Here is a 26,507-nt window from a genome sequence, read left to right as displayed (position 1 = left end):
ATGAAAAAAGCAAGAGAGTTCCAGAAAAACATCTATTTCTGCTTTATTAACTATGCCAAAGCCTTTGACTGTGTGGATCACAATAAAATGTGGAAAATTCTGAAAGAGATGGGAATACCAGACCACCTGACCTGCCTCTTGAAAAACTTGTATGCAGGTCAGGAAGCAACAGTTAGAACTAGACATGGAACAACAGACTGGTTCCAAATAGGAAAAGGAGTACGTCAAGGCTGTATATTGTCACCCTGCTTATTTAACTTATATGCAGAGTACATCATGAGAAATGCTGAGCTGGAGGAAGCACAAGCTGGAATCAAGATTGCTGGGAGAAATATCAATAACCTCAGATAGGTAGATGACACCACCCTTATGGCAGAAAGTGAAGAGGAACTAAAAAGCCTCTTGATGAAAGTGAAAGAGGAGAGTGAAAAAGTTGGCTTAAAGCTCAACATTCAGAAAATGAAGGTCATGGCATCCGGTCCCATCACTTCATGAGAAATAGATGGGGAAACAGTGGAAACAGTGTTAGACTTTATTTTGGGGGGCTCCAAAATCACTGCAGATGGTGACTGCAGTCATGAAATTAAAAGACGCTTAATCCTTGGAAAAAAAGCTATGACCAACATAGTTAGCATATTAAAAAGCAGAGACATTACTTTGCCAACAAAGGTCCATCTAGTCAAGGCTATGGTTTTTCCAGTGGTCATGTATGGATGTGAGAGTTGGACTGTGAAGAAAGCTGAGCACCGAAGAATTGATGCTTTTGAACTGTGGTGTTGGAGAAGACTCCTGAGAGTCCCTTGGACTGCAAAGAGATCCAACCAGTCTATTCTAAAGGAGATCAGTCCTGGGTGTTATTTGGAAGCACTGATGCTAAAGCTGAAACTCCAGTACTTTGGCCACCTCATGCGAAGAGTTGACTCATTGGAAAAGACTCTGATGCTGGGAGGGATTGGGGGCAGGAGGAGAAGGGGCCGACAGAGGATGAGATGGCTGGATGCCATCACCGACTCCATGGACATGAGTTTGAGTGAACTCCGGGAGTTGGTGATGGACAGAGAGGCCTGGCGTGCTGCAATTCATGGGGTCAGAAAGAGTCAGACACGACTGAGCGACTGAACTGAACTGAGGGAAACAGACACTTGGAGGGCACAAACAAAACCTTGTGTACACCAGGACCCACGAGAAAGGAGCAGTGACCCCACAAGACACTGACCCAGACTTGCTGGAGAGTGTCCAGGAGCCTTGGGCAAAGGCGTGGGTCAGCAGTGGCCTGCTGCAGGGTTGAAAGACACTGGACCTTTTGAAGGAGGTTGCCATTATCTTCATTATCTCCACCAAAGTTTGGCCTCAGGTCAAACAACAGGGAGGGAAGACAGCCCCAGCCTTCAAAAGAAACTTGGATTAAAGATTTACTGAGTATGGCCCCACTCATCAGAATAAGACAGAGTTTCCCCCTCAGTCAAGTCTCTCCCATAAGCCTCTTATCCTTATCCAAAAGAGGGCAGAGGGACTGAAAACCACAATCACAGAAAACTAACTAGTCTGATCACAGGACCACAGCTTTGTCTAACTCAATGAAACTATGAGCCATACCTAATAGGGCCACCCAAGATGAACGGGTCATGGTTGATAGTTCTGACAAAATGTTGTCCACTGGAGAAGGGAAAGGCAAGTTACTTCAGTATTCTTGCCTTGAGAACCCCATGAACAGTATGAAAAGCCAAAAAGATAGGACACTGAAAGATTAACTCCCCAGGTCAGTAGGTGCTCAACATGATACTGGAAATCAGTGGATAATAACTCCAGAAGAAATGAACAAAAGCAGCCAAAGCAAAAACAACACCCAGTTGTAGATGTGACTGGTGATGGAAGCAAGGTCTGATAATGAAAAGAGGACTATTGCGTAGGATCCTGGAATGTTAGGTCCATGAATCAAGGCAAACTGGAAGTGGTCAAACAGGAGATGGCAAGAGTGAACATCGAAATCTTAGGAATCAGTGAACTGAAGTGGACTGGAATAGGTGAATTTAACTCAGATGACCATTGTATCTACTACTGTGGGCAAGAATCCCTTAGAAAAAATGGAGTTTCCATCATAGTCAAAAACAGTCTGAAATGCAGTACTTGGATGCAATCTCAAAAACGACAGAAGGATCGCTGTTCATTTCCAAGGCAAACCATTCAATATCACAGTAATCCAAGTCTATGCCCCGACCAGTAATGCTGAGGAACCTGAAGTTGAACAGGTTTACATAGAACCTTCATAAAACTAACCTTCTAGTTCATAGACCTTCTAGAACTAACACCAAAAAAAAAAGATGTCCTTTTCATTATAGGGGACTGGAATACAAAAGTAGGAAGTCAAGATATACCTGGAGTAAGAGGCAAAGTTGGCCTTGAAGTTCAAAATGAATCATATCAAAGGCTAATAGAGTTTTGCCAAGATAACACACTGGTCATAGCAAACACACTCTTCCAACAACACAAGAGAAGACTCTACACGTGAACATCACCAGATGGTCAATACCAAAATCTGACTGCATTCTTTGCAGCCAAAGATGGAGAAGCTCTATACAGTCAGCAAAAAAAAAAAAAATAAAGACCGGGAGCTGACTGTGGCTCAGATTATGAAATTCTTATTACCAAATTCAGACTTAAATCAAAGAAAGTAAGGAAAACCACTAGACCATTCAGGTGTGACCTAAATCAAATCCCTTACACTTATACATTGGAAGTGACAGATTCAAGTGATTAGATCTGACAGACTGCCTGAAGAACTAAAGAGCCTCATGATGAAAGTGACAGAGAAGAGTGAAAAAGTTGGCTTAAAACTCAACATTCAGAAAACTAAGATCATGGCATCTGGTCCCATCATTCATGGCAAATAGATGGCGAAACACTGGAAACAGTGAGAGACTTAATTTCCTTGGGCTCCAAAATCACTGCAGATGGTGACTGCAGCCATGAAATTAAAAGATGCTTGCTCTTTGGAAGAAAAACTGTGACAAATCTAGACAGCATATTAAAAAGCAGAGATATTACATTGCTGACAAAGTCCGGCTAGTCAAAGCTATGGTTTTTCCAGTAGTCATGTATGGATGTGAGAGTTGGACTATAAAGAAAGCTGAGCACAGAAGTATTGATCATTTTGAACTGTGGTGGTGGAGAAGACTCTTGAGAGTCCCTTGGACTGTGGGGAGATCCAACTAGTTCATCCTAAAGCAGATCAGTCCTGAATGTTCATTGAAAGGACTGATGCTGAAGCTGAGACTCCAATACCCTGGCCACCTGATGCCAAGAAAGGACTCACTGGAAAAGACCTTGATGCTGGGAACGATTGAAGGCAAGAGGAGAAGGGGATGACAGAGGATGAGATGGATGGATGGCATCACCAACTCGACGGACATGAGTTCGTGTAAGCCCAGGGAGTCCACCCAAACCCATGTCCATTGAGTCAGTGATGACATCCAACCATCTTTTCCTCTGCCGTCCCCTTCTCCTCCTGCCTTCAATCTTTCCCAGATTCATGGTCTTTTCAAATGAGTCAGCTCTTCACATCAGGAGGCCAAAGTATTGGAGTCTCAGCTTCACCATCAGTCCTTCCAATGAACACCCAGGACTGATCTTAAGGATGGACTGGTTGGATCTCCTTGCAGTCCAAGGGACTCTCAAGAGTTTTCTCCAACACCACATTTCAAAAGCATCAATTCTTCTGCGCTCAGATTTCTTTATACTCCAACTCTCACATCCATACATGACCACTGGAAAAACCGTAGCCTTGGCTAGACAGATCTTTGTTGGCAAAGTAATGTCTCTGCTTTTTAATATGCTGTCTAGGTTGGTCATAACTTTCCTTCCAAGGAGTAAGCGTCTTTTAATTTTATGGCTGCAATCACCATCTGCAGTGATTTTGGAATCCCCAAAAATAAAGTCTAACACTCTTTCCACTGTTTCACCTTCTACTTGCCATGAAGGGATGGGACCAGATGCCATGATCTTCATTTTCTGAATGTTGAGGTTTAAGCTAACTTTTTCACTCTCCTCTTTCACTTTCATCAAGAGGCTCTTTAGTTCTTTTTCACTTTCTGCCATAAGGGTGGTGTCATCTGCATATCTGAGGTTATTGATATTTCTCCCGGCAATCTTGATTCCAGCTTGTGCTTCCTCCAGCCCAGAGTTTCTCATGATGTACTCTGCAGATAAGTTAAATAAGTAGGGTGACAATGACAGCCTTGACGTACTCCTTTTCCTATTTGGAACCAGTCAGTCTTTTCATGTCCAGTTCTAACTGTTGCTTCCTGACCTGCATACAGATTTCAGGCTTCTACAAATCTAAAACCATTTCAGATATTTCATATGTACTTAAAAGAACCATTTGGAGGAGGAAATGGCAACACACTCCAGCCTTCTTGCTAGGAAAATCCCATGGATAGATGAGACTGGCAGGCTGCAGCCTATGTGGTCACAAATGGTTGGACATGACTGAGCAGCTGAGCTACAAAGAACGATTAATAGCTTAGGCTGCTAAACTCTGAAATACTCCTTGAATATTGTTGGCAAGTATGATTCAAGTTAACACACATTTAAAAAGCTATATAAACAGTGCTCCAGTGAATGAAAAAATGTGATTAAGACATGATTCTTGTTTAAAAAGATCATATATCCATATACACAACTACTTACTGAACATTTTCCACTGCTTGGCCTAATATCACATCAAATTCATTATGTGCACAATTTGACCCATTTTCCTCCTAAAATATAATATTGATCTACCTTTCCTTTTATGAAATGTAAGGTTAGCAGTCATTCAAAATATATTTATACAGCACCTACTATGAGACAGTATGCTGAGAACTCACACTGACCAATATTGATTTGATGCATGGCTTCATGTAAAAAACGAAAAAATACTGCAAGGTACACACCAAATACCCAGCTCATCAGCTAGGCAGAAAAGTAGGAATCATTCACCTGAACATCTCCTTCTTCATCAAACCCCATTTTACATATTAAATCACAAAATCCTACTTGTTTTGACTTAATTTCTCAAGTTAACCTCAGTCTCACTGCCATAGTATAGGCCCTGTTTCCTGGCTGACAAAAATAATCTCCCAAACTGATCTTCCTGCTTGTAGCTCACTTTAGTGGAATCATTCAATACTGGCAGAGAGAAACGGAAAGTTTGTCACTGATCAGGGACTCCCCTCCTTTAACTCCTTAGCATGGAATAGAAAACCCTTACTCAAGTTGTTTGAATTTTAGTCTCACATCTCCCAATCTTTTAATAACTACACTTCACTTCCTATAGACCAATTTGACTTTCATTGTGTAGTATCCTGAATACAATATCCCTTCTCATTTCTCCACATATTATTTTGATTCTCTCTGATTGAATGTCCTGCCCTCCCTTTTTGTCTAGTTATTTCTTATCTTTTCTTTAAGAAGCAAATGATAAACCAATATCTTTGAGAAGATTTATAGATCAGTCTCAACCCCTACCTCAAAGTGAGATATGAAATTCCCCCTCTGTATCCCCCCTCTTCATTATTATTACATAACCAGTGTTTCAGTCTATTTTACCAATTTTTACACTCTAATTTTTTTTTTTTTTTTTGTCTTTGAATTCCTTACGGAGAAGTCCCTGCTTTGTTATTCTCTGTATACTTTTTGCTTAGTACACAGTAGGTACTCAATAAATTTTAGTCTAATGAAGGAATGGTAAATTCAGTTATTTCTTCATTTTTCATTTACTTTCACACTTTTTCTCAGCATCATAAAAGAAAAGCTCCCTACATATGTGAATGATTCATCCTTTTTTATTTTAATATTCAAGTATACGAATGTAATTTTAGGATAATGAGATTCAAAATTATTCTAAGAAAAGAATACTTCTTCAAAACATTATCTTTCTGAGACAAAATAGGATTACTATTCAGAGACCAGAGGGACAATACAGAGACTCTGGATAGTTACCTATTGTTCACTTAATTATTTATAAAAATAATTTGGATATTGTGCTAGAACCCAAATTTCCAAGCATGGCAATATTATAAATCTAAGAATAAGAAATATTAATAAATGTCACTACTCACATATCAGCTCAAATTACTTTGTGATGACACAATAAGGAGAAAACTGATTCATACAAACTATATATTTGTATTGCTTATATATATGTGTGTGTGTGTATACATATATATATATCCCAGGGGAATGATTGGCACAATTTTCAACATTTAAATTTTTCATTTCAATTTTAATGCTATTGAAAAAAGGAAAGCTCAAAGAATGAATATCCTGCTCTTTTATTAAAATTCCTAAGTTAATGAGACCAGAGATTTGTTCTAAAATAAAGTTATAAAATTTTTTTCTTTCTTTTTCCCTCTTTCTCTCTCTCCCATCCTCCTTGCATCTTTTCTCCTTTCCTTCCTCCTTCCCACCACTCCTTCTTGCCTTTCATAATTCATAAACGACCCAAAGACTCAATTCCTACACACTGAGATGAGGCTAAACTATGAAGAAACACACACATACACAATGTGCGTGTTTACAGCTCTCACACTTTTCTTCACTAAAACGTCAAGCCCACGACTCCAAAGAAGTAAGTTTTGAAAAGTGAAAGTGAAGTCTCTCTGTCATGTCCGACTCTTTGCGACCCCATGGACTGTAGCCTACCTGGCTCCTCCATCCGTGGGATTCTCCAGGCAAGAATACTGGAGTGGGTTGCCATTTCCTTCTCTAGGAGATCCTCCCAACCCAGGGATTGAACCTGGGTCTCCCGCACTGCAGGCAGACACTTCACTCTCTGGTGAGCCACCAGAGAAGCTCACCCTGAGATTAAGAGTCTCATGCTCTACCAACTGAGCTAGCCGGGCTGCTTCAGTTTTGAAAACGCCTATACAAGAACAGTAAACCAGGCCACAATAAAATGAAGTTCATTGACAATGGGCTATTGATTTAAGGCACAGTTATAAGCCTTTTACCAGGCTTCTAGATCCATAAGATATGGTGACTAAAACAGACCTGTCTTATCCATATCTGCAAGTTAGCATCAAAAAAAAAAAAAAATTAAACTTTAATAAAGTCACATTTACACTAGAATTTCTAGACCTTAGCTTTGTTGGATCTTTGACTTTTGGTAGTGTACATATCCAGTGAAAAATACTATTAAAGGATGACCAGACTGATTGAGGATGAAACTTTTATGACCTAGGGATGGTTACAGAAAATTTGCAGGAGGTTCTTTCTCTGAGTAGGGTGTCTTCTGCCAAACACTTAGGAGGAAAGGTGTACCAGATAAACAACCCTTGTTAAATCCTTGCTTCTCTAAGCAAGGTCTGCAAATCTGAAGTATTTGCATCACATAAGAGCTTGAGAGAAAGTCCAATCTCCACCCTAGCCCCTCAGCTGGAAGCAGATAAGAGGTAACTCATATTTACATCAAGCTTCCCTGGTGGCTCAGTTGGTAAAGAATCTGCCTGCAGTGTTGGAGACCTGGGTTCAATCCCTGAGTTGGGAAGATCCCTGGGAGGAGGGCATGGCAACCCACTCCAGTATTCTGGCCTGGAGAATCCTGAATGGGGTCGCAAAGACTTGGACACAACTGAGCGACTAAACACAGCATTAAACCATCAGTTCTCACCCTGAAGTAAGAATCAATTTTTATGAAAAAACGAAGTCTCAACCTACCTTCTCTTGAAAGACTCTTGGTTTGCCCCTTGTTCCCACCCAAACATAGGTCATACCATGGCCAGATCTGTTGTCGTTCTAATAACTGCATAAGAAACCAAATAGAGAAGTATACAGAGAAAGAATTTGGGGGTGCTACAGTAGACCCTTTTGTATGTTGTCACCTAAATTGTATGAAAGTCCTTCCCCTGGTTTGCTTTTGTCCCATTTCACTGATGAGAAAATGGAAGCATCACTATTGCCATTCTAGATCAGTGTTTCTCAAACTCTCTACAGTGACGGGGCAGTCTTTAACTCAAATCTACTTCAGAAAATAACTTTGGTAAAACAATATAAAAATAAATTACTAGAAATATGAATTGAAAAAACAGCAAGCATACAAATATATGCACTGATATTTTATTATTTGATTCATCAGACGTGAACATAAACACCAGTTTATCATTGATCGGTAACAACTACTTCAGAGTCTGGCACCAGTCAATGGTTACACTGTCAATGGCACTGCTACAGACCACGCAGAACTTGAACCCAGGTGGTCATACACTTCAGAAGTAAATAGATTTCAATTCAGATCGTCAGGCTTCAGGAGCACCATTTCAATCATGGTACTATAATCACTGACCCCTGAAAGGCACAGCTCAGCCTGCAGCACAGGGTTCCTTGCTTATAGACCACTACTTAGTTTTTGTCAGTGAACCAAATCAAGTCATAGGCTGTGCAGCATGGAAGAAATCATAATGGACCAGAAACATCAGGTGGTTTTAGTTGCTAAGTCGTGTCCGACTCTTGTGACCCCATGGACTGCAGCCCACCAGGCTCCTATGTCCATGGGATTCTCCAGGCAAGAATACTGGAGTGGGTTGCCATTTCCTTCATCAGGGTTTCTTCCCGACCCAGGAATTGAACGCAGGTCTCCTGCATTGCAGGCAGATGATTTACTGACTGAGCTATGAGGGAAGCCCAGAAACATCAGAGGATGTAGTTTTATGTCTCAACTTTACAACTAGTATGTAGTTCAATGAAGATGTTTTTATTCATCTTCATATATACTCCAGTCTATAACAGACTAATATATCGCATCACTGGGTTGTTATATGGATTCTTTGACAAAGTGTTAGTACTTTGTTTTATACATATTGTTAATTCACAAAATCTAATCTTATATAGAAACATAACCAATTAATTGTTTGGTTCCCAATCAAAATTAGGTATTCAAAACATATTTTCATTTCTCTTAGAATTGCTAGAGATGTTTAATAAAATTATTCCTAGACAATTGATAACAAATTATATTCAAGAATCTTATTTATATCAAGCTGACAACTATCAGTTTATAATCAAAATGGATATGCTGGCTGTCATGATAAAATACAGTATTCTGTATTGATTCACTTGCCTACACATTAAGAATTATGTAAAGATAACAAATTAACTACTTTCCATTATATTGGAATTAAGTCTACTTTTGTAGTACTTTTGTACTTAATTGTTCAGAATGTCACATGAGAACTCTGAAAAAACAATCTACTTCTCTTTCAAATATATTACATATATTCAATCTATATCCATGTTTTAATCAATGCAAGAGAAACTAACTAAAGATAATGTTAGAACCATTGGTTACAATATTGACCAGTATTAACAATTCAGCAGCTGTGTTTCTTATTCCTTTAAAAAGTTTTTGTTTCCTTCCTTAATCTTGGTATTTTTTTTCAATTTTTTTAACATATATGTGCCACACTCAGTTGTGTCCGACTCTTTGTGACTCCATGGCTCCTGGTCTGTCCACCAGGATCCTCTGACCATGGAATTTTTCAGACTAGAATACTAGAGTGGGTTGCCATTTCCTTCTCCAGGGATCTTCCAGACCGAGGGACTGAATCTGAGTCTCTTGTGTCTCCTACACTGGCAGGCAGATTCTTTACCACTAGCACCACCTAAGAAGCACTTACATATATACAAAGTCTAATTTCACTTAGTTTCCAGGAAATTTGGAAGCAATTTTTATCCATTAAAAATGGATATTTTAAATGTCAACATTAATTTCTAGACTTAAAGCATTTTTAAGTTTATATACTGTTTGACAGCTTTTTCTCATGTTGAAAAATAGATCTGGGTAAGTTAAATCAAAATCAAACATCTGTGATTGCCACAATTGATTCTAAACACAAAATAGCTGAACACTATGAGAACTGATTTAGTCATTGTTTTTTATTGAACTTTATAGTTAGGCAAAATTCCCCAGCATAAGTAAAAAAAAATATACAGGAACTCTGGAATTATTACTATGAATCAAACTCAGGTTCCAGGGCTATTTGACAACATCACTATCTCAGGGTATCTATAGGACATTAATCTTAAAGTTTTTATGTACTGGCGTTCTCAGATCTGTTTGAATATATTTAGTAAACATCTCATGGTTTATAAGAACATTTCTATATCATCTTCTTAGAAACAGGTAAATAAAATTGGCCAAAACATTTCACTTAAACTTCAAATAGCTTACACTATCACACATCAGACCAGAAATCCATATTTATTTTTTTATATTATTCACTATTGTATGACTTTTATTAACATACACTTTAATTCTTTAGTCTCCAAACACATGGAGATTTAAGCTTTAGGCTTCCTGAATACTTTTGCCTTTCTCTAATCATTTTAATTACACCTTTATGGTTCAATTTTTACTATAATTTTTTAATAAAAAATCCGCCTCCCACTTGCAAAAGTATTATAGTTTTATATGAAATTGGATAATTAGAAGTTTTCATCCCATTAAGAGACATACCATATTTACTTCAAACTCAATTATCTAATAATTGGCAAATTTGTACATCTACAGTATTAGAGTACCTAAATTCATAATGATGGTCATGCCAGCATTGCAAGAAGCTGAATGTCTCTGGATATCAAAGAATTTTGAGTATTAAACATATTAACTATTTCCAGCATAAACACTGAGAACTTACTATAAATGTATCACTCTTCTAGGTACTTTGAGTAATACAGAAATATGATAGGTACCTGGTGCATGCACGTGCATGTGTGTGCTCAGTCATGTCTGACTCTTTGCAACCCTACAGACTGTAACCCACCAGATTCCTCTGTCCATGGGATTTGCCAGCTAAGAATACTGGAATGGGCTGCCATTTCCTACTCCAGGCGATTTTCAAAACTCAGAGATATAACCCGTGTCTTCTGTGGCTCCTATGTTAGCAGATAGGTTCTTTACCACTGAGCTGCCTGGGAAATCACATGTCCATGGTACTTCCATATTATTTTATATTAGTGAGTTACGATAGGGATATAGGTCATTTGAATACTACTACACATGTACACTGGGGCTTCCCGGGTGGTACTAGTGGTAAAGAACCCACCTGCCAGGGAAGGAGATGTAAGAATCAGGGCTTTGATCCTTGGGTCTGGAATGATCCCCTGGAGGAGGGCATGTCAATCCACTCCAGCATTCTCGCCTGGAGAATCCTATGGACAGAGGAGCCTGGTGAGCTACTGTCCAGAGAGTCGCAAAGAGTAGACATGACTGAAACGACTTAGCATACATACATGTACACTGGAACTGAACAATTAGGCAAATCAGTGACAGATGATGGGAGTCAGCTTTCTCACATAGGAGGTGTAGGAAGATACGAGCAAATAAAGGGAAGATGCTAAAATGACTGAGTGGCCCTGAATTAGAGAGGGAGACAAGAATATATATTCATGTTCAAATTAGTATGAAAGTGAAAGTGTTAGTCACTCAGTCATGTTCGACTCTTTGTGACCCCACAGTGGGTAGCCAACCAGGCTCCTCTGTCCATGGAATTCTCCAGGCAAGAATACTGGAGTGGGTAGCCATTTCCTTCTCCAGGGGATCTTCCCGACTCAGGGATCGAACCCGGGTCTCCCACATTGCAGGCGGATTCTTTACCATCTGAGCCATCGGGAAAGTGCTTACAGATACAGATGATTATATATTTATAGGTATATGTATGTACACAGGTAAGCATATACATGTATCTTATTTTGTTCTGTCAGTTAAGAGGTCCTAGAAGCAGCGGTATTGCAATAGCAATTTGCATGCTTAGCTCTGAGATCTTGGTTTTAGTAAAAGGACCTTGGCAAAATGGCTGATTCCAGGACTAGGGTCAAAATCACACAAGAAATGCCTATAGTCTCTTGTAGTGCTAGAAGTTAAATGATAAAAACACAAATACACACACTCATACACACACTCCCTAGATAATGGGGATATATCAAAGAAACACTGGAACCAACTTAAAGAACTTCTAATGGCCACAGATGGAAAAATTACAAAATAAATATATTCTATATAATATACCTAATATTAGATTATATCCCAGAGCACAAAATAAGTATCCATGAGTCCACCCTTATATAAATAAATGATTATGTAAATAAATAATCAGGCAGAATAGGCAAATCTTCACACAGACTAATTCTAAATAATTTATGCAGATATTCTATTCTCAAAAAGGGAAGGGTAACTCCTCAGCTTTTAAGTATGGCCTGCTTACAGTGACTTCCTTCCAAAGAGTATGAAAAGAGAGAAAAAGAGTAACTTAATAGTGAGGAAACCTATCATACACTACTTTAGCCAAACAGACCAGAACAAGTTCGAAGGTGGAATATCAGAAAGTGAAAAGAATGACCAATCTAGAGTAGAGACGATTCAGTACAGAATAATTAGAAATAAAATTGTTACCATAGAGTGTTCAGTTGTTACCAAGACCCCAGAAAGTGAGCTCTGGGCAACAGAAGCATTTTAATGAGGGGGTTTTTGATAAGGGACACAATATAATTAAAAGAACTATTAAGGAAGATAATTTTAGTTGAACGGATGAAATAAAAAAAGAAATTGTGATATAGAGAGGCTGTCATCAAGAGAAAATATTAACATGTATAAACATCTGGATTAGAGTAATAGCAGATAAACAAAAGAAAAAAAGGATATAGAATTATGATAGTTTAATTGTAGATGATATCCAGGATAGTAATGATAATGACCTGAATTTTGTGCTGCAAAAGTCATGTGTTGAAGTCCCAAACTTCAACAGCCAAAATGCCACTGGATTTGGAGATAGGGTCTTCAAAGAGGTAGCTAAGCTAAAATGAAGTTAAAGTCATGAGATAGGTCTTAATCCATTATGTCTGGTATCCTTATTAGAAAAGGAAATTAAGACAATAAAAATGCACAGAGAAAAGAGCATGGGAAGACTGACACAGGGAGAGGATAGCCATCCACAAGCTATGGAGCTAGGACTCAGGAAACCAACCATACTGACATCTAGATCTCAGACTTCTAGCCCCCAAAATTGTGGGAAAACACACTGTGCTGTTTAGGCCACCCATCTGTGGTACTCTGTTACCACACTAACTTTAGAAAGTTAATATAATGATAAAACAATAATTTACACAATAATTTTAAATTCTGAAGTTTTGCAAATTTGTACAATAATCCTGACATCTCAAAAGTTACTGGGAAAATGGAGGAGGGACCTCATGCAGGCTGTAGCAGATGATAAATCCCTCAACAGATAAATCATTGCCCTCTTGAGGTCATTTAAGAAATCAATGATTAAAAAAAAAAAAAAACACTTATCCTCTTGTCTGTGCACCTACTAGCCTGAAGCCACAGTGAAATCTGAGACCACTTCCTTCTTTTTTTTCACTCTCTGTGATCCTGAAATATAGCAAGAAATATATTAATATTGTTGAGTGAATAAGTTTATATTTCCCACAGTGCCAAGCCCAGAGTCTCCTGCATTTGTCAGTGCTTCATTAATGTTTGTTGAAACAAATCAATAGGAAAAAATGTTTTAAGCTCTAGTCAAAGTTGTAATTATTTTTAAATGTCAATGACACCAACATATCTTAAATGAGAAAACAATTATTAAAGTAATGGGGAAAATATCATGCAAATATCCAGCTACTTCAGGCACTTTAGTTTAAGATGATTTTAATCTTGATTTAATTTGGGAGTGAATACTTTCAATGCCTACCACTGGTTACTACAAATGACAGGGGAAAAAAAACAACAACAAACAAACAAGGAATGGCTTCTATGCCCCTCCAAAACCCCCTGCCTAACTGAAAATAGGTTTGTGTTCTCTCTCACATTTCTATTTCAGTCTATAGTTTCTAAATATGATGTCTATATTTCCAACATACACAAAAGTCTTCTAAAACAATGTTAAATTGGTATCAGTTGTTAATATTTGCCTGGTTTGCAGAGGTGAGAGGGATCAAGTCTTATCATGCTTCCTTTCTGTATTAGCTTGACAATTGTCAAAATGAAAAGACACAGACAGGGGAGAGATTGGAGGAGAACTAAATATAATTCTTGAGATACATATTATGTGCCAGCTATTTTCTGTGTGCTCAGTTGCTCAGCTGTGTCCAACTCTGCAACCTCATAGACTGTAGCCTGCAAGGCTCTTCTGTCCATGGGATTTCCCAGGCAAGAATATAGGAGCAGGTGGCCATTTCCTTCTCCAAGGGATATTCCCAACCTAGGGTTCAAACCTGCACCCCTTGCACTGGTAGATGGATTCTTTATGATTGTACCATCCGGGAAGACATAGGTATTTTCGAGATGACATATATTCAGTTTCCACAGAATTGGTGCTATGTTGAGTCGCTTAGTCATGTCTGACTCTTTGTGATCCCATGAACTTCAGTCCACCAGGCTGAATCCATGGGGATTCTCCAAGCAAGAATACTGGTGTGGGTTGCCATGCTTTCCTCCAGGGGATCTTCCCAACCCAGGGATCGAACCCAAGCCCCCTGCATTGCAGGCTGATTCTTTACTGTATGAACCACCAGGGAAGCCCATGAATACTGGAGTGGATAGTCTATACCTTTTCCAGGAGATTTTCTGACCTAGGAATTGCACCAGGATCTCCTGCCTTGCAGGTAGATTCTCTTCCAGCTGAGCTACCAGGGAAGCCACATTAGAAGCCATAGCATCTAATGAAATATTAATGTGTTGTTTCTAGTTTATTTAAGGAAAAATTGGAGCTTAAATTGGTTGAAGTAACTTCCCAAGTTAAAATATTCACTAAGCGGCAGATCCAGGATTTGGATCCAAAGCCTACATCCTTTAATTTACAACACAATGCCTTTCAGGATTAATGAAACTCTATATTTAAATATTAACAACAATAATGTATTAACTATAATCATTTCAACTGTCTCTTCCAGTTTAGTAAGCTGCTGTTACACACCTAATCACTCCTTGCTGTATTATAAACTGACAGCATGAGGAGCCAGCTGGTGGCAACTCATATTGTTTCAGACATCCTTCCAGATCACCCTCCTGCTGTTCAATTTCTCAGGTTTTTTGGTACCAATGTTGCTCAGCTGCTCAGACGTGTCCGACTCTTTGTGACCGCATGGACTACAACACATCGATGTCCCTCTCCTTCACCATCTCCCAGAGCTTGATCAAACTCACGACCTTTTTCAGTCCTGTGGTCACTGATGAGTTCAAACTACTGCACAATTGTAGTCATTCCAATGCTAGCAAAGTAATGCTCAAAATCCTCCAAGCTAAGCTTCACCAGTACATGAACTGAGGACTTCCACGTGTACAAGCTGGATTTAGAAAAGGCAGAGGAACCAGAGATCAAATTGTCAACATCTGTTGGATCACAGAAAAAGCAAGAGAATTCTGAAAAACATCTGATTCATTGACTACACTAAAGCCTTTGACTGTGTGGATCTCAACAAACTGCGGAAAATTCTTAAAGAGATGGGAATACCAGACCACCTTACCTGCCTCCTGAGAAACCTTTATGCAGGTCAAGAAGCAACAGTTAGAACTGGACATGGAACAATGGACTGGCTCCAAATCGGGAAAGCTGGAATCAAGTTTGCCGGGAGAAATGTCAATAACCTCAGATAGGCAGGTGACACCACCCTTATGGCAGAAAGCAAAGAGGAGCTAAGGTGTGTGTTAGTCACTAAGTCATGTCCAACTCTTTTGTGACCCCATGGACTGTAGCTGTCCAGGCCCCTCCCCTCTGTCCATGGGATTTCCCAGACAAGAATACTGGAATGCGTTGTCATTTCCTTCTCCAGGGGAGTCTTCCCAACCCAGTGATCAAACTCGGGACTCCTGCATTAAAGGCGGATTCTTTATCATCTGAGTCCAGGAATCTACTTCCATAGCCTGCTAAAGGTCACTCCCAATGAATACTCATTATTCTTCTATGAATCTTGATGCATATTCGATCCCTAGCTATCACCCAGTATGCACAGTGATTCTTTTATTGTGTAAGCCAAAGAGTAAAAAACAAAACAAAACAAAACAAAACTCAGACATTAATGGTTAAATTGTCATTTGAAAATCAGCTAGTAATATGGAAAAATGTGTTTGGCATCCTATGTTTTGCCTGCTGCTGTAGGTCCTGCAATCAAGCACATAGCAATATTCTCAAACAATTGTATCAAATAACAGTTAATTATAGGAAACCTAGTACCACTTAGGAAGCTTGCCAATAATAACAATAATGATAATAAATAATACCTCTTTACAATTTTTAGGAGATGAGAACAGCGATGATTTGGGAGGTGGTAGCCAAACACTACTTAAGATTTTCAAAATGACTTATATATGCAAAAATATGGTTAGAAGAAGAAAAATTCTTTTTTTTTTTTTTAATTTTTATTCTTACTTCATTTTACTTTACAATACTGTATTGGTTTTGCCATATATTGACATGAATCCACCACGGGTGTACATGCATTCCCAAACATGAACCCCCCTCCCACCTCCCTCCCCATAACATCTCCCTGGGTCATCCCCGTGCACCAGCCCCAAGCATCCTGTATCCTGTATCGGACATAGACTGGCGATTTGTTTCTTACATGATAGTATACATGTTTCAATGCCATTACTCTCATTTCATTGTAAGCAAACAGAAGTAGTAAATACTAATGTGTGACTGTGCTGTTTTATGGCCCATATATTACATGCAAAAGAGCATAGTGGTTACATAGTTAGGCTTTAAAACTAGACACCTGTGTTCAAATCCTAGCCTCTACATACTAAGGAAATAACCTGGGATGGATTTTCAACTAGGAATCACAATCATGAGGAGATAAGTATAATTCATTTGACTTAACACTAGAAGAGTGTCTAGCAATTAGCAAACTCTCATATATACTAGATATTATTACTGCTTTTTTAAGTTAATAGCTATCTTTTTTTGTAAAAAAAAAAAAATGCAAATCACTGACTTATTTGTTTTTCCATTTTCCTACCACTCCATAACTTTTCTAGTAGTAAAAGCTATCAGTCCATCTCTAAGTCACATGCTAGATCTAGCATCTTTTTACCACTTAGGTTGCTACCAGTTGGTTTAGGTTTTCCCAGAAACAAAGCCTGAGACAAGAAATCAATTGCAAGTACTTTACTTGGGAGATGATTATATCCTTGGGGGTTGAGGACAGGAGTTGGGAAAGGGAAGAAAAAAAACAAGAGGTGTTTTCTAAAAAGTTAACCCGTGAGTAATGAGCTCAGACCTGCTAGTGATTCTGAGAGGCAGTGTTGGATACTTGCCTCAGAGCTATTCTATCCCAGGGGTCTGGTAACTGGAGCATTCAGGGAGCATCCGTCATAGTTTGAAGGCTGCTTGTAGAGGCATTATTTCTTTCAGTGCACCCTGTGCCTCTCCACTGTCATCTCATCCTAGCTCCTTATTTTAGATTGATACAGCTATACTTTATCAAATGCAATAAGATCAGCATGACTGACATCCTCACATAATTCAATTACGCAAATGACTCTCCTCAGAGATGCCATTTCTGATAATTCTATTTTAAAATAGCACCCCACTCCCCTTAAAAGTAAAAAATTTATTTCAAACATTAGTAATCTTTTGTCCAAGATGAATGTACACAGCAGATTCTATGAATGGATTTTAAAAACTAGGATCTAGATGACATTATGATTTATATAAATCTTAAATCTTATAAGTTTTAAGTCTTAATATGTCACCAAGAAAATGGGGATAATGAAATCTATTCCTAGGGTGTGAGAATTGAATGAAATAATATAAATATGCTATAAAGCACTATATAAATGTACTACAAAAAACATTATTCTTATACTCAACATTTCTTAATATTTCACACTAAGTTTTCTGTACACTTCATTTTATTTCATTTCCATTTGCCTTCCTGAACCACTTACTTTTGTCTATTTTGTTTGGTTCGTTTCTTAAATCCCTTAGAATACTCTGTATGCCCCAACATCTCTGCCTGTGTCAATCTGATGCTGCCCTATTTCTCCATGACTTCTCAGTCACTCTGTTTCTAGCTCCCTTCACATCCTCCTCCTGGGGGCCTCGTTCCTTCCTCTGAGCATTCTGCCAGTATTGTCTCTCCTGCCGCTTGAAGCTAACAAGGCCCTGAACTGCTGCTTCTCTAGGACCTGAGAGCTTAGTGTTTTGTCAGCTTCAAGCTGTTTTGGAGAAAGTGTTGGCTTATTTCTCAGCTGTAGCATTGACTTAGCAAGTCTTTCTTCTAAACCCGTAAATAATTCATTTCAGGTCAAGTTTTTGCTACTAGAAACTTTTCCCAGTAAATAACAAGTTTCTTTATCTCTAGTAAGACAGTATGGTTTGGTGGTAATAGTAGTAGGCAACTTATTAATGAAAGATAAGTTCTGTAATAGGAAGGGATAAGCCTTCCATTTTGGTATAGCACTACTTGCTACGATTTTTTTGATGGGGAGCAAAGCAAAGAATCACAGTGGTAATACAGCTTCCTGCTCCTTAGAAAGCCTGTTCAATAGGCAGTATCATCAAAAGCTTCAAGAGCTAAGGCAAACCTCAATGGGACTATAATACTCCTGTTGTCTCAATATGTTTCATTCTAGGTTCCATAATAAATAATTGAAGAAATGAAAGTAGTCAAAACAACAACAAAAAGGTAAGTACATAACAGGCTTCTGAGAGCAGCTCACCAATTCTCATTTTGCTGATATCACACCTAGTGTGGCTTACAGGTATCCCAGGGATTGGCTTAGAGGGATCCCAGAAAGACTTCCCATTCCTCAAACTGTCATTGTCTCAGCTACCCCAATGATGGGACTGGGATCAAGAGTACTGGGCATTCTGCTAGTCACTCCATACTCAAAGGACCGCAAGTCAAAAAAAGGCACAAGCTTCTTCTGATCGGCAAAATTGAAAGCCCAGTCAGCCACTCTCAAACCAGCTCAGAGCATAGTTTATTTTCTCTTGTCAATCTAGCAAACCCTGTTTGTTGCTGGCATTTCAACAAGCAAGATTTATTAAGGGTGAAATGTCAATCTTGCGCCTTGCTCCACCTTGTCCCAGGTCAGTAGGCAATGAAAGTGGTCACTCTACCAAGTGGCATTTTGCAATCATAAGCATTTACGTGAAACCAATCTGAGAAATGATTTATGTTGACAAAGAGTAAGAGATCAAATGCATAACACAATAAAGAGATAGACAAAAAAAATGTGCTTCTAAGAAATGCATTATTCAGAACTAAGTTGAAGGAATTTCGTATATAAAAGAGGATATGAATTAATAACTTTTCTATGTTTTATTCAGAAAAAGGACACATATGCAAACTACTAAAGCATAAAAATAAATGAAAGTGGAATATTACTGAACATAATTTGCAATTTTGGATAAATGTTTGTTCTTTAAAGTTAAGGGAGTAGGAAAAAATTTGTGGAGATCTTTATAATACAGTACAGGAATAAAAGAGTCAGAGAAACCATAACCATTAAAAGATGCAAAATAAGAATATTAGATCATTTTATGGATAACACAGCCATAGTTTTTAAAAATGACTTTCAAAGACTCCTTTGAAATTGAGATTTGAATTATACATAAATATAGCCATGGGATTGGACATCTAAAATTCCATACCACCACTCAATTGTAACCTAAAACTAATGCCAAGGGTACACAAGCACAAGACCATGTAACTTCCTCCACAGTAAAAATAAATAATATAACAGGGAGTGAAGTGAAAAGAGCTGGCAATGCATTTCCCCCCCAGCATATCAAGCAGGTTTTCATAAGGAAGCTGTGGTCATCAATCACTACCTCATTACCAGCCCGTCATCTGGGCTTAGGCTAAATGTATTCTGGCTGGCTGCCATACTAAATGTTCAATGAAACATCCTTAAGGCTCTCTACAAGTTCAGCTGAAGTCGCACATGCTATACATCAAAGAGGAACATTAGCGTTATCATAGCTTAATAAATAGTGCCATCCTGGCAATGTAATCTTGTGTTCTAGAGCTATCTACCATCTCTAGTATTATACTGCTTAAGTAAACAATCTTGCTATCTCCTGTGAGGTTTAATAATAAATGCATATAGAGATAATGAGTCAGATGACTACAGATACATAGATATATTGCCAAACTTACTCAAAAGCTGGACATAAATGAGATTAACAAAATATTTTAATACACATATATGTAAAAAAAAACTTTCTTGGAATATAAGTCATATGTGCCCATTGCTTTTCATCACGTTTGACTCTCATCAGAAAATTTTTAAGCCAAATAATGGCCCCAATCTTGCTGGTGACTTTCACAATTTCAACTCATGCAGATTGGGTGGTATGTGCTTTATTGAAATGGTTACTCGTTATCATTAGTCTTATAATGATAGTCCCAGAATTTTTAATATAAATACAGCTATCATTACTTTCACTTGTGTAAACTATATTAGTAGGTTTGAGGATGCATTATTTGTTTTATTTTTAGGTGAAATGTTCAAAATGGTTTCACAGAAGTCAACATTTTTGCAGTTTGTGGTTATTCTTAGTTTAGTCTTTAAAGCCTAAGGATATAGGCAAAATGCACATTACTAAGAAAAAATGCTCCTGGCTTCTTTCCAAGGTTCAAAAATGTAAGTAATTCTAACACAAAACTGTAAGGCATGCTTTTTTAACACTAACAAATTTACTGAAGCCACACTACCTCCTTTGGTTCTATTGCTAACTACATGCTTTTGATTAAGAGTTTCAAAAAAATAATAATAATAATTAAGAGGTCTAAAAGCTAAATCTAAAATGTGAGGTCAAACATATTAATGAGAATTTTGAATCATGATGCCAACAGGTAAATTTTAAAAAAGAAAACACTCAGTGTCAAATATAAGATGAAAATCGTCTTAGACCAGAAAATGAATAGAAATATAAAACAGCAAGCAAAATTAAGGCCCTAGTAAAGGGTACTGAAAATGAGATGAAGATCTGGATCCAGCTTTCCCCTGAAAGTCTAGGCCTGAGGTTGGGCTAACCTGACGGTTAAAAGTGGCCAAAACCATTGCCAACCCGCTGACCAGAAGTATGCCATTTTAAAATGTGGGCTAGAGGGGATAGTTGGGCATAGATACAGCCTCTTCACATTGATCAAACCAAGATGCCAACCACTTCAGACATTAGATCACTGGGCAAGAAGCTCCCAAACACCTTATTAAGATATTAAGAAGGAAAATATTTTGTTCTATCTTCTTAGATTCAGCATCTGGATCTTATGAATTCAGTCAATAAAAGATTAACAGAGAAATATGATTTTTACTAATATTTACATACATTAATAGTTACATTAATATTAACATTCACGGAAAATAAGCAAAACTCAATGAGGCAATTAGACTTGGAGGCTTATATACTCTTTTAACAATGGAAAAGAGGTTTGAACAACAAAGGAAGATAAATTATGGGGAAACAATTGAGAAATATATGGGGGAAATAAGGGTTATTTTAGTAAAGTCTGTTTATGCAAACTCATGGTAAGTGTTGATTCCAATCTTTGGTTTGCAGTTCCTCTTCTCTCCTTTCCCGGTGGGCATGGTGGGGGGTATGACTAGAGTAGGGTATGACTTCATGAAGAGAAATTTATGTCCTGTCTTTAGGGAGATAAGGGAAGAGGAGAGTACTTTTCCTGTATCTATGATTCTTAATTGCTTTCAACTGAAAATAATCCTTATACCTAAGTAGCATATTTGGTGGTGGCATATTCTGATTCTCTTAAATGATCTGATTCAAGACTAAAATCCTGGAGGAACAGATAAGGAAACTGCAAAACCACTGGATAGGGAAGAGAGGGCACAGATGAAGAGAAAGAGAAAAGTAAACCAACACAAAAACTTTCAATTCTATTAAAAATAAATCTGCAAAAACTTTAAGTGTTATAAAGAATTCTAATGCTAAAACAGAAAATGATCTAAGTCACTATGCAAAACAGGAACTACAAAAAATAAACTAATTTTATGGAACAATCTGACAAAAACATTACAATAAGTATGTCCAGGATGTTCAAAATAGAATATTACATATTGGTTTTCCTTAACAAAGTATTAACTTTCCAATACAAAAAGAGGAATATTCAATATGAAACAACGGATTTGAAAAAAAATTCATATGAAATACTGGAAATAAAATACAATTAATAACATAACAATAAATGGAAAAAAAAAACCTCTTGCTCTGAAGATGTCAAAAAGATAATTAGTAGTCATTTTGAAAAATTCATCCACAAAGCAGAAGAGAAAATAACGAATAAGCAGGTAGAAGATATGAAAGATACCAACAGATATCTTTGAAGTTCCAAGAATAAAATAGAAAAACAGAGAAGTATGATTCAAAAAAATAGTAGGTGAGTATTTCACAGTATTTAACACTGGTGGGCAAAGCAGGCACATATGTTTCCACAGGGCTTATAGAACAGTGTCAGAACAAAACCTATTCATGTCTAGTGTAGTGCAACTGACAAGAGTAGGATTTTTAGGGACAAAGAAAAGCCCCTCAGGACCAAATCTAATCTCCTCCATCTAGTTGCAATTGCCTGAAATTCCTTTAACTGGAGACAAAGCCTTTCAATCTATAGCTAGAGATAAAAGGCTTAAAATGCAAATAACCAGAAAGAATGGATGTGTTCAGTCTATGCTCTGTTTACTTAGATGGAGTGTTAAAGTGAAGAGGCACAAAGCACCATGAGAGATCTGTTGAGAGTGATATGTTTCTGAAGAGAGAGTCTGGAACAGAACTGCCTTCAGGCCCAGGCTATCTGGGCCCCTGACTCTGAATTACAGAAGGCACTGCTCTAGTCATTTTTGGCTGTATTCCAAGAAATGAGATGCTGTGGAGTTTAAGCTAAGTGCCCACCCATCAGTCTGGAATTTCGTTCACCAAAAACCTGGGATTGCTTCTGGGTCTGCAGCCTCTTTTCCGGTTATTATAGCACCCTTAGTCTGCAACCAAGGGCTGCAGCGGCCAGGCAGCTATTGCTCTCTCCATTTATAAGATGAGAATGAGACTGTCTATTCTAGAATTGCCACAATGATTTAAGAAGTCATTATATATGATTGATATATGTAAACATTCAATCAATGTTCATTCCTTACCCTTTATTGATAACACTATTATCATAATATAAATGTATGTGTACTGAATTTAAGAATAATGTTCTATTATCTTGTTATCTGCTGTCCCATGGCTCAGACACCAAATAAAACTGCTGTAGTTAACATTAGCTGTTATTTTGTATAAATATATTTGGCTGTTTCTTCCCATCCTATCTTTTTTTTCCTATTATATACATTTTGGAAATAAGAAATTGCAAGCACCATGCATTTTAAAAAGTGTAACTAAGAAACAGCTGACTTTTCTGAAGGTTTAAAAAATTTCCTTTCCTGATGATCATTAAAGTGATATGCAATATCAAATAATCAATGGTCTCATTAAAAACAAGACAGCGGTCTTACAAATAGTCTATGAAGCTGAGTCCTTGAGTTTCAGTGGTGTATGTCTGTGTATTTAATTTCATATAATTGGTAGGTAAACAAAGAAATAAGATTTTCAGCTATGACATTGATTCCAATTATCTCATTGTTAATTTAAGGAGCCCCCTGGAGGTTTAAGTTCCATTAACAAAATATAACCAAATTAGATCCTCAAACACATGTACGCATCACGAGATGATGCTTCACATTCCTATGCGAGCCACTGTGATTTCTGAGTGACACTGATAAGGTCAAGAGTCATGTGAAAGCTGGTTCTTATTCTACTCAACTTAATTGAACTATGGGGACAGAACTGTATTTTTATAGTATCATAAATAAGGAGTTACCTATCAAAACAGAAGAATCCAAGGGCAATCAGTCATCAGAGAATCTCTTTATCTAGACTGCATGTATAACTGACAACTCATCAAAATATTTAAATATATATGAATGAAGTCAGGTTACACAGTGACTTGCAGAATTTAAAGAGTACAAATTCACTGATTTGTTTTTAAAAAGAAATTCCTAAGGAGGAAAAAAAAGGCATTTTTCAATTCTGTTGGCACATTTAAGGTTGTTTTTAGTATTGTGTTCAGCCTCTGGCAGAGGTATGTTTATTTACATGTTTATTTTGTTAAAAGATTCTGTGTATCTGTAATGGTACTGGCTGCATAACAACATCAAGGCCTAACCAGTGCAAGTGGTTCCCTGGTATTTCTAGAGAAGTTAGGACAGACTCTCCATCTGCAACAATGGTCACTGCCTTGAGGCTCCTGACCTTTCACGGCAGCCATGTATCGTGGAAATTTTCCCTTGGTGAATAAAATGGTCATTTTTATAGAAAAGGCACAGAGGCCAATAGAGTAATAGCCGAAAAGGGTGACTCATACTTTACTCTGGTGCTCTAGCTCTGAGGTCTGAAAGAAAGTTTAAATATCTTGTTTATTCTTGCCTGCTATGACTTTAAGAGGTCAAAAACCCCTTAAAGAGATCGATCCCAGCAGCTGGTCTTCTAGCATAAAATGCTTATTTATGAAGTCAATGCTTCACTTTTCCTCTTCAGTTTGAAAAGTGAGTTTTAGCCTCCCTGTCTTTCTTAGATGAAGATTAAGACTGTCTAGCTGACACATGCATGAAATATAAAAGACCTATGGCACTACTTAGCCTGTTCCAAGTCTTGCACTGGGAATAAACCAAATGATCCTCCTTTGGACACAACTGGTTAGATGGAGGATGAATGCTTAATCCAGGTCCTAACCTCTGACCAGTCCATCCAAATACTGTATGCAGTCTGTAGTAGGGAATTTGGTATTTGTAATGTACTAATAGAAGGTTAAGGACTTCTTCTGGAGACAAGTACAATAAGCACAGGTAAGAGTTGTATAGAAAAGTAAAGGATGAAGATATCAGAAACAAAAAGAGAGATCAGACACAAGAGTATTTGGCCACCAAGAAACGAAGAGCTTTATTTCTATCCCTGATTCTTTCCACTTCCCATAAAGTCTGGCTCTATTTCACGTCCTATATTTATTATGAATCACTCTTTACTTGAGCTAGCTGCAGCGGCTTTCTGCAAAGAAGACTACCAGTGAGAATAAAACAAACAAACAAACATTTGTTATTATTGATTGCCATGTCTATAAAATTTGAACTACAACTTTCAAGCTCCTCCATCTCTAAGATACAAGAAACAGAACCGTAACTTTGTATAACTACCAAAGAGTAATGTTAAAATATCATCCCACTGCTTTCTATCCTGGTTATCAGGGCTATGCGCATGCCTGTTTAGTTGCTCAGTCATGTTTGACTCTGCTACCCCATGGACTGTAGTCCACCTTGCTCCACTGTCCATGGGATTCCCCAAGCAAGAATGCTAGAGTGGATAGCTATTCCCCTCTCTAAGGGATCTTCCCGACCCAGGGGTCGAATTCGGGTTTCCTGCATTGCAGGCAGATTCTTTATTGTCTGAGCCACCAGGGAAGTTCCATCAGGTCTCTACATGTTGCAAATATCTGTGTATATATATCAGATGATAATACACTAGAGAGTGAAACTTATCACACGTTTTTAAAAGAAAATATTTTAAAGTTACATTTTAATATGAAGTGAAGTGAAGTGACGTCGCTCAGTCGTGTCTGACTCTTTGCGACCCCATGGACTGTAGCCTACCAGGTTCCTCTGTCCATGGGATTTTCCAGGCAATAGTCCTGGAGTGGATTGCCATTTCCTTCTCCAGGGGATCTTCCCAACCCAGGGATCGAACCCAGGTCTGCCGCATTGTAGACAGACGCTTTACTGTCTGAGCCACCAGGGAAGTAAGATATTCACTTAGTTCAAAGATAAGATACAAAATGGTACATTGTGAAAAGTTACCTTTCCATGTTGTCTTTTTAAAGTTTATTTTTGGATAGCATTTAAAATATGGAATTTTCATCAATACACAAGTAAATATTCTTATTGCTCTATTTGTTTTTGCACAAATGACAGCATGTGCTGTTTTACATCAACTTTTTTTCACATTACTGATCCATCTCAGAGATATTTCCCAATTGATATATAAAACTTTTCTTCATATTTTTAATGCTTCCTAATATTGTATAAATACACCATAATTTTGTGTAGATTATTAGCTAGTTTCTCCCAATGGACACTTAGGTTGATTCCATTTCTTCACTACTCTAAAAAATATTGCAGTTAATAAACTAGTAGATACAACATTTCTTATGCATAAAGTAATTTCTCAGAAGTGGAATTGATGGTTTTACATAAGCATTGTATAAGACTGTCTATTTTCTCACAGCCTCATCAAAAATCTGCCACTCTAAGAGATAAAATGGTAAGTCGGTGGAGTGTTAATTTGCATTTCTTTTATTATAAGTGATGTTCAGTATTTTCTCAAACTGTGTAAGGGTCATTTTTTATTTCTTTTTCTGTGAAAGATGCTATTCTTAGTGTAGGATGTGAAACACATATCCAACTTTATTGTAGAGGATACCCCAGTTAT

At 37.7% G+C, this 26,507-nt stretch overlaps 1 protein-coding gene across 1 annotated transcript in view; it reads right to left on the bottom strand.

The window, feature by feature from the left end:
* DPYD (dihydropyrimidine dehydrogenase) overlaps positions 1–26,507 on the bottom strand; it is a 916,336-nt gene that overhangs the window by 566,490 nt on the left and 323,339 nt on the right. The gene's annotated exons all lie outside the window — the stretch shown is intronic.

This window comes from Oryx dammah, unplaced genomic scaffold (genome assembly GCF_014754425.2).
Source record: "Oryx dammah isolate SB20612 unplaced genomic scaffold, SCBI_Odam_1.1 HiC_scaffold_28, whole genome shotgun sequence".
Taxonomy (NCBI): domain Eukaryota; kingdom Metazoa; phylum Chordata; class Mammalia; order Artiodactyla; family Bovidae; genus Oryx; species Oryx dammah.
This window is presented reverse-complemented; position numbering and strand designations above follow the sequence as displayed.